The 7,500-nt window shown below is 49.1% G+C and overlaps 2 pseudogenes; both read left to right on the top strand.

Annotated features, from left to right (window-relative positions):
• Positions 1 to 5,993: 5,993 nt before the first annotated feature.
• On the top strand, positions 5,994 to 6,142 carry LOC119770865 (annotated as a pseudogene).
• A 392-nt stretch (positions 6,143 to 6,534) lies between these two features.
• Positions 6,535 to 7,500, top strand: part of LOC119770869 — a 3,299-nt pseudogene continuing 2,333 nt past the window's right edge.

Genomic DNA, 7,500 nt, shown 5'->3' with positions numbered 1-7,500 from the left:
CCCACCGTATGAGCGTACGCCCGCTGAGACTACCCGGCTGGGACGGTACATTGAGGTGAGTCGGGTGCACTCTGACGCATGAGTCGATATGAGGGCTGTCGTGTGCGTATATGGAAATTACACCATCGAACCGGGAACGTCATACGCGGTTCTGCGGAGTGGTGCGCACTCGGAGATGCATGCACGTATCTACCACCGAGAGTGCGCTACAATTCAGACCGGTCCCACCGTATGAGCGTACGCCCGCTGAGACTACCCGGCTGGGACGGTACATTGAGGTGAGTCGGGTGCACTCTGACGCATGAGTCGATATGAGGGCTGTCGTGTGCGTATATGGAAATTATACCATCGAACCAGGAGCGTCATGCGCGGTTATGCGGAGCGGTGCGCACTCGGAGATGCATGCACGTATCTACCCCGAGAGCGCGCTTGGCGCTGTGGCTATGGTGAGAGGTGGTGCGACACGACGGAAAGAGGAATGGGAGAGGTTCGGCTGTGAGGTGATGTTTGAGCGAGACCGTGTTTTGTTAACATGAACGTCATACGGCTACCACGCTGCTAGTCGGCGATCGTAGCGAGTATTATGTGTTCTTAAGGGGAGGCGCGCTGCAAGTTCTGCAGCGCTTGCCGCACACGAAACGAATGGGAATCTTTTGACGATTGTATTGCGCGCATGATACGACATCGAGGAACAACGTCTTACGATGGAAGAGCGTTGTGGTGAGGTTGGAAGAGTGAGGTAATTTCCATTACACACAACACACACTATATGAGACGGTGGTGCGCGCGGACCCTCGCCTGGTCCCGGACCACCCTCATGCCCGCATAGCGTGCGTGACGTGATAATGTTGACGAATTCTGGTTGATCCTACCAGTAGTATACGCTTGTCTCAAAGGTTAAGCCATGCATGTCTAAGTACAAACAGTTTTAATGTGAAACCGCATAAGGCTCAGTATAACAGCTATAATTTACAAGATCATTCACCTAGTTACTTGGATAACTGTGGAAAATCTAGAGCTAATACATGCAATATGCAGGGACCTCGCGGAACCTGTGCAATTATTAGTCAAACCGATCGTCCTTCGTGATGCTTGAGTTGAAATCTGGATAATTTTGTTGATCGCATGGTCTCGCACCGGCGACAGATCTTTCAAATATCTGCCCTATCAACTATTGATGGTAGTATAGAGGACTACCATGGTTGCAACGGGTAACGGGGAATCAGGGTTCGATTCCGGAGAGGGAGCCTGAGAAATGGCTACCACATCCAAGGAAGGCAGCAGGCGCGTAAATTACCCAATCCCGGCACGGGGAGGTAGTGACGAGAAATAACAATATAAGACTCTTTTATGATGTTTTATAATTGGAATGAACCGAGCATACATCCTTCGGTAAGGATCAAGTGGAGGGCAAGTCTGGTGCCAGCAGCCGCGGTAATTCCAGCTCCACTAGCGTATATTAAAATTGTTGCGGTTTAAACGTTCGAAGTTTATTATTGTCCAACACGGGTGCTACTCCTAATGATGGTAGTAGGTCACTGGATTGTTGCGACTATAAGACTGGGTGCCTATATGGTGGCGCTTGCCTATCAGGTACAGTGTTTTCACCAACCCAGCTGAGATTACCTTGAACAAATTAGAGTGCTTCAAGCAGGCCAATCAATGGCCGCGAATATTTTTGCATGGAATAATGGAATATGACCTCGGTCTTACGTTTCGTTGGTTTGTAATCAGATCAAGAGGTAATGATTAACAGAAGTAGTTGGGGGCATTAGTATTACGGCGCGAGAGGTGAAATTCGTAGACCGTCGTAAGACTGACTAAAGCGAAAGCATTTGCCATGGATGCTTTCATTAATCAAGAACGAAAGTTAGAGGATCGAAGGCGATAAGATACCGCCCTAGTTCTAACCGTAAACTATGCCAATTAGCAATTGGGAGACGCTACATCATGGTGCTCTCAGTAGCTTCCGGGAAACCAAAATTAGGTTCCGGGGGAAGTATGGTTGCAAAGTTGAAACTTGAAGGAATTGACGGAAGGGCACCACCAGGAGTGGAGCCTGCGGCTTAATTTGACTCAACACGGGAAAACTTACCAGGTCCGAACTTATTGAGGTAAGACAGATTAATAGCTCTTTCTCCAAATTAAGGGTAGTGGTGCATGGTGACTCAATCAAATTAAATAGAACGCTATCAGCAGTCAGATGTTGATCCCGTCGGCCGGATGGGCACGTCGGCCGTTCGCACGGTCGTGCGCGATCCATCCACCGGCGGTGTAGTGTGACCTGATAATACATCAACTCATTGAGGTTGATAATCTGCTTGTGATGAGCAAAATGAGATTGAGCGATCCGTGATGCCCTTAGATGTTCTGGGCTGCACGCGCGCTACAATGTGAGCAGCAGCGTGTACCCTACGCCGAAAGGCGCGGGAAATCACTGAAATGCTCATTTAGTCGGGATTATGGATTGAAATGGTCCATATGAACCTGGAATTCCCAGTAAGTGCTGGTCAATAGCTAGCGTTGATTACGTCCCTGCCCTTTGTACACACCGCCCGTCGCTACTACCGATGGATTATTTAGTGAGGTCTTTGAAGGTGAACATTTGCTAGTCCTTCCCGGATTACATTTGAATCGCTGAAGTTGACCGAACTTGATGATTTAGAGGAAGTAAAAGTCGTAACAAGGTTTCTGTAGGTGAACCTGCGGAAGGATCATTACAAAGCTTCACGTATCTCTGGAGCGTGATGTGTTGTTTTGTATCACCCATTCGAGAGCACCAGTGTCGACAAGTTCGGCACATACTCATCAATCGGGTGAACGATACCTGGCTGGTCAGCCTATATCGCGGTACCGAGCGCAAACGTGTGCGGCAGGTTCGTCCTATGTCCGCGTATACCACATGCGCTACCACCGGTTCGCGTGGTCCGTACACTCACGTACGGTGCGGCTGATCATCCGCGCACAATACTGTGCAACCCATTAAACAGTGTTTCTTGTTTGACCATACCCATGGCAAAGCAGAAGGCAGTCGTATGGCTACCCTGCGAAAAGACCGTAAATGCTAAGCTAAGGCACGTACTATTTGAACGCTAACGAGTCGAATTCAACCAAGCAGTAGAGGTACGGCTTCAGTTGGTTCGATTCCCGGTGATAGAGTTCTACGACTCTATCGCTGCATGAGTACACCAGTGCTGTTACGCGAGGCAAATGCTTGGAAACGCCTGAGCACGTACTATTTGAACGCTAACGAGTCGAATTCAACCAAGCAGTAGAGGTACGGCTTCAGTTGGTTCGATTCCCGGTGATAGAGTCCTACGACTCTATCGCTGCATGAGTACACCAGTGCTGTCACGCGAAGCAAATCATCGGTAATAACGTCAGAGGTAAGGTGAACTTTGTAGTTGCAGCATTAGAGTGACGAGTTTGTCATTCAGGCACTACAGGTTCATGGTCGATTTTGAACGCAACACAGCTGTGCTACCACTGACAATTGATTCCACATCGGTTGCTCAAAGCACAGTACCTGAGGGTTCGTCGTTTGACAAAGCATGTGAAATGACCTCCTTTCGTCGCCAGCAGTCGAGTACCTAGTACTCGTTCCTGCTGGCATCCCGACGATTGATCTCACAGCGCGTCAGATATGCGAAGCCCTCGGCGTGTTAAGAGGTAGGTGATATGATAGTGATCATATCACTAGGACACGGCAACAGGGCACGGCACCAGGGCACGGCATTGAACGCAACACAGCTGTGCTACCACTGACGATTGATTCCACATCGGTTGCTCAGAGCACAGTACCTGAGGGTTCGTCGTTTGACAAAGCATGTGAAATGACCTCCTTTCGTCGCCAGCAGTCGAGTACCTAGTACTCGTTCCCTGCTGGCATCCCGACGAATGATCTCATAGCGCGTCAGATACGCGAAGCCTTCGGCGTGTTAAGAAATGATCTAATAGTGATCATATCACCAGGGCACGACATTGAACGCAACACAGCTGTGCTACCACTGACGATTGATTCTACATCGGTTGCTCAGAGCACAGTACCTGAGAGTTCGTCGTTTGACAAAGCATGTGAGATGTACCTCCTTTCGTCGCCAGCAGCCGAGTACCTAGTACTCGTTCCCTGCTGGCATCCCGACGAATGATCTCATCGTGCGTCAGATACGCGAAGCCCTCGGCGTGTTAAGAAATGATCTAATAGAGATCATATCACCAGGGCACGGCATTGAACGCAACACAGCTGTGCTACCACTGACGATTGATTCTACATCGGTTGCTCAGAGCACAGTACCCCTAGGGGTTCGTTGTGAAATTACCTCCTTTCGTCGCCAGCAGTTGAGTACCCAGTACTCGTTCCCTGCTGGCATCCCGACGATTGGATCTCACAGCGCGTCAGATATGCGAAGCCTTAGTGAACTAGGCACGCTCTGCACTGCAGGGCGTGCCTTTTTTTTTGCCCCATAGATGCTAATGGTGTCAGGAAAGGAATTGCGAGTTGGTGAAAGGTTATACCTTGATCCGCTCAGGTTGCCTTTTCGAGCTCGAATGGTTTGCTCCGATTCGACGGGTACGTTGTGCACGTAATGTCGTTGAGAGAGTACTCATGTGGGTTCTTTTTTGCTATTTTCGTGCCCCGAAAATATGCAACAAACATGACAGTAGGTAGCGTTGACATCGGCCACCATGCTGTATACCGAGAAGGGTGGAGGTGACACAGTAGGTAGCGTTGACTACGCATACCCATGACATGAATAAACACTGCCAGCTCGTGCTGCCGCGGGTCCATGGCTTGGTAATAGTTGAACCGGACAATGATGCTTGGAGGAACGTGGGAGAACCATGTTTAAGGATGTGGAGGGTCTCTAACCCAGGCTTTCTAGACAAAAACGTCCAACGGACTACATAGATGAATTGAGATGTGTAAACATTAATTTCGATGCGCATTGCTTGCATTTAAATGGCATCGAATTTTATATCGATGAACATTGTTGGGAGTGACCTCCCTTGGGCCTGCTTCCCATACATACCCAAGCATAACCAATATAGAAGGGGCCCCAAGGGTGGCTCACTTCGAATGCATTTTAATGCATTTTACACATTCGATGGGAATTCAGTGGACATTCGGTGTACATTCTTTCCCATGCATTTTATTTTACAAATTGCACCTAATTTACATTTAATGCACGTAAAATGCTTATTCGATGCACATTTATTCCTAATTGGGATACGCCGGGAACGTCATGCGCGGTTCTGCGGAACGGTGCGCACTTGGAGATGCATGCATGTATCTACCACCGAGAGCGCGCACCCAGCCAGCCGCTTTGACTTCCCTTCTGGGACGGTACATTGAGGTGAGTCGAGTGTACTCCGACTCGTGTGTCGATATGAGGGCTGTCGTGTGCGCGCACAGAGGTGTCGTCGTTAAGCCAAATTCGCTTAAGGGATGTTAAGCCAAGTTGGCTTAAGAAGCAAAGTTGGCTTGGCTTGGACATGTGAATTTTGCCCTTCTGGGACGGTACATTGAGGTGAGTCGAGTGTACTCCGACTCGTGTGTCGATGTGAGGGCTGTCGTGTGCGCGCACAGAGGTGTATTTTTTGTCGTTCATGAGCGTATATGAAAATTACACCATCGAACCGGGAACGTCATACGCGGTTCTGCGGAGCGGTGCGCACTCGGAGATGCATGTACGTATCTACCACCGAGAGCGTGCACACAGCCAGCCGTTTTGACTACCCGGCTGGGACGGTACATTGAGGTAGTATGGATGGCTCTCGGAGTAAACTACCAAAAGGCTGGCTAGTCAATATCGCGGCACCGAGTGAGCGCGTGATAGGTTCATTTTATAACGCGCTACGCTACCACGGTACGCGTGGTCCGTGCAAACACGCACGGTAGGTCTGGTCATCCTGTACAGAACTCTTGCAGTACTGTGCAACCATCAAAACAGTGTTTCATTTTTGAATACATGCGAATGCATAACAAACCATCAAACCCTAGGCAGGGGATCACTCGGCTCGTGGATCGATGAAGACCGCATTTAAATGCGAGTCATAATGTGAACTACAGGACACATGAACATTGACAAGTTGAACGCATAATACACATCGTACAACGCGATGTACACAATTTTGAGTGCTTGTATTTATACATCTAACTGTGTTGTACTCTCGTAGGTATCGATCGAGGGTTGCAGTCATAAAAATGTAACAAATGACTAAGAAAGGTTGCAGTCGTGATAATATTACAATGACTAGAGCGTATCTAGAATGATTATAAGGGTTATAAACAAGCTTGGAAAGACTGCACAGATTCCGAGCAATGAGGCTTTCACGACTGCTGGGGCGGTGCACTGAGGTAGACCGGGTGGCTCCCGGGTCTAAAATCGATACAGTATACGAGAGTACGCACGCAGCATGGTGTTTTGCTACCTTATGTGGTGGCAAAACATTTAAGATCCTCGGTTCGAGTGCGACGACCACATCGGTGCGCGCGTACAAACTTGACTCGAGGACACACTGTGTCTAAAACCGTGGCCTCAAATATTGTGTGACTACCCCCTAACATTTATGAAGGGGAGGAAAAGAAACTAACAAGGATTCCCCGAGTAGCTGCGAGCGAAAAGGGATGAGCTCAGCACGTAGGGGTGATGCACTTGTGTGTCTACCCGGTTCCGTGTACTGGAAAATTTGTCATCTGCCATGCCCAGCGTAAGGTCCAAGTTCAACTAGAATGTGGCTTTTACTCCCATAGAGGGTGATAGGCCCGTAGGACGGCGCTGATGGTGGAAAATTTTTCCATGGAGTCGTGTTGCTTGATAGTGCAGCACAAAGTGGGAGGTAAACTCCTTCTAAAGCTAAATATCACCACGAGACCGATAGCGAACAAGTACCGTGAGGGAAAGTTGAAAAGCACTCTGAATAGAGAGTCAAAAGTACGTGAAACTGCCTAGGGTCAAGCCCGTTGAACTCGATTATCCAAAGCGGAGATATGCCAATGTGGCTGGCCTTCACTGGTCTGCTGAAGGGTATTTATCTTCTGCTTTACGAGGACGTTGCGATCCATTACGAAACCGCTAGTCAAGAAAACGACTACAGGTCCGGCAATTGCCCCTTGGCATCTGGTTGTTAGTCCCACAGTAGCGACGCTCAGGTCGAAAGACGAACATCGTAACCTGGCACTTACCGTTGCGTGGTGTGCAGCCGGACGCGTGATGGATTTCCACGCAGACCGTCACTCCCAGTGACGGCTGAGGCAACGATAATATCGAGGTACCTTCGGGACCCGTCTTGAAACACGGACCAAGAAGTCTATCTTGCGCGCGAGCCAATGGTACTCAGTTGAAACACCAAAGGCGCAAAAACATAACTTGAAACTTGTGCGGGATTACGGATGAGACTCTCTGCTCGTCCCTCCATCCCCGGTTGTTATACCAGGCACTCGATGCCATAACTACCGCGAGTGCGTTGGATGTGACCCGAAAGATGGTGAACTATGCC

Source organism: Culex quinquefasciatus, chromosome 3 (genome assembly GCF_015732765.1).
Source record: "Culex quinquefasciatus strain JHB chromosome 3, VPISU_Cqui_1.0_pri_paternal, whole genome shotgun sequence".
Classification (NCBI taxonomy): Eukaryota; Metazoa; Arthropoda; class Insecta; order Diptera; family Culicidae; genus Culex; species Culex quinquefasciatus.
This window is presented reverse-complemented; position numbering and strand designations above follow the sequence as displayed.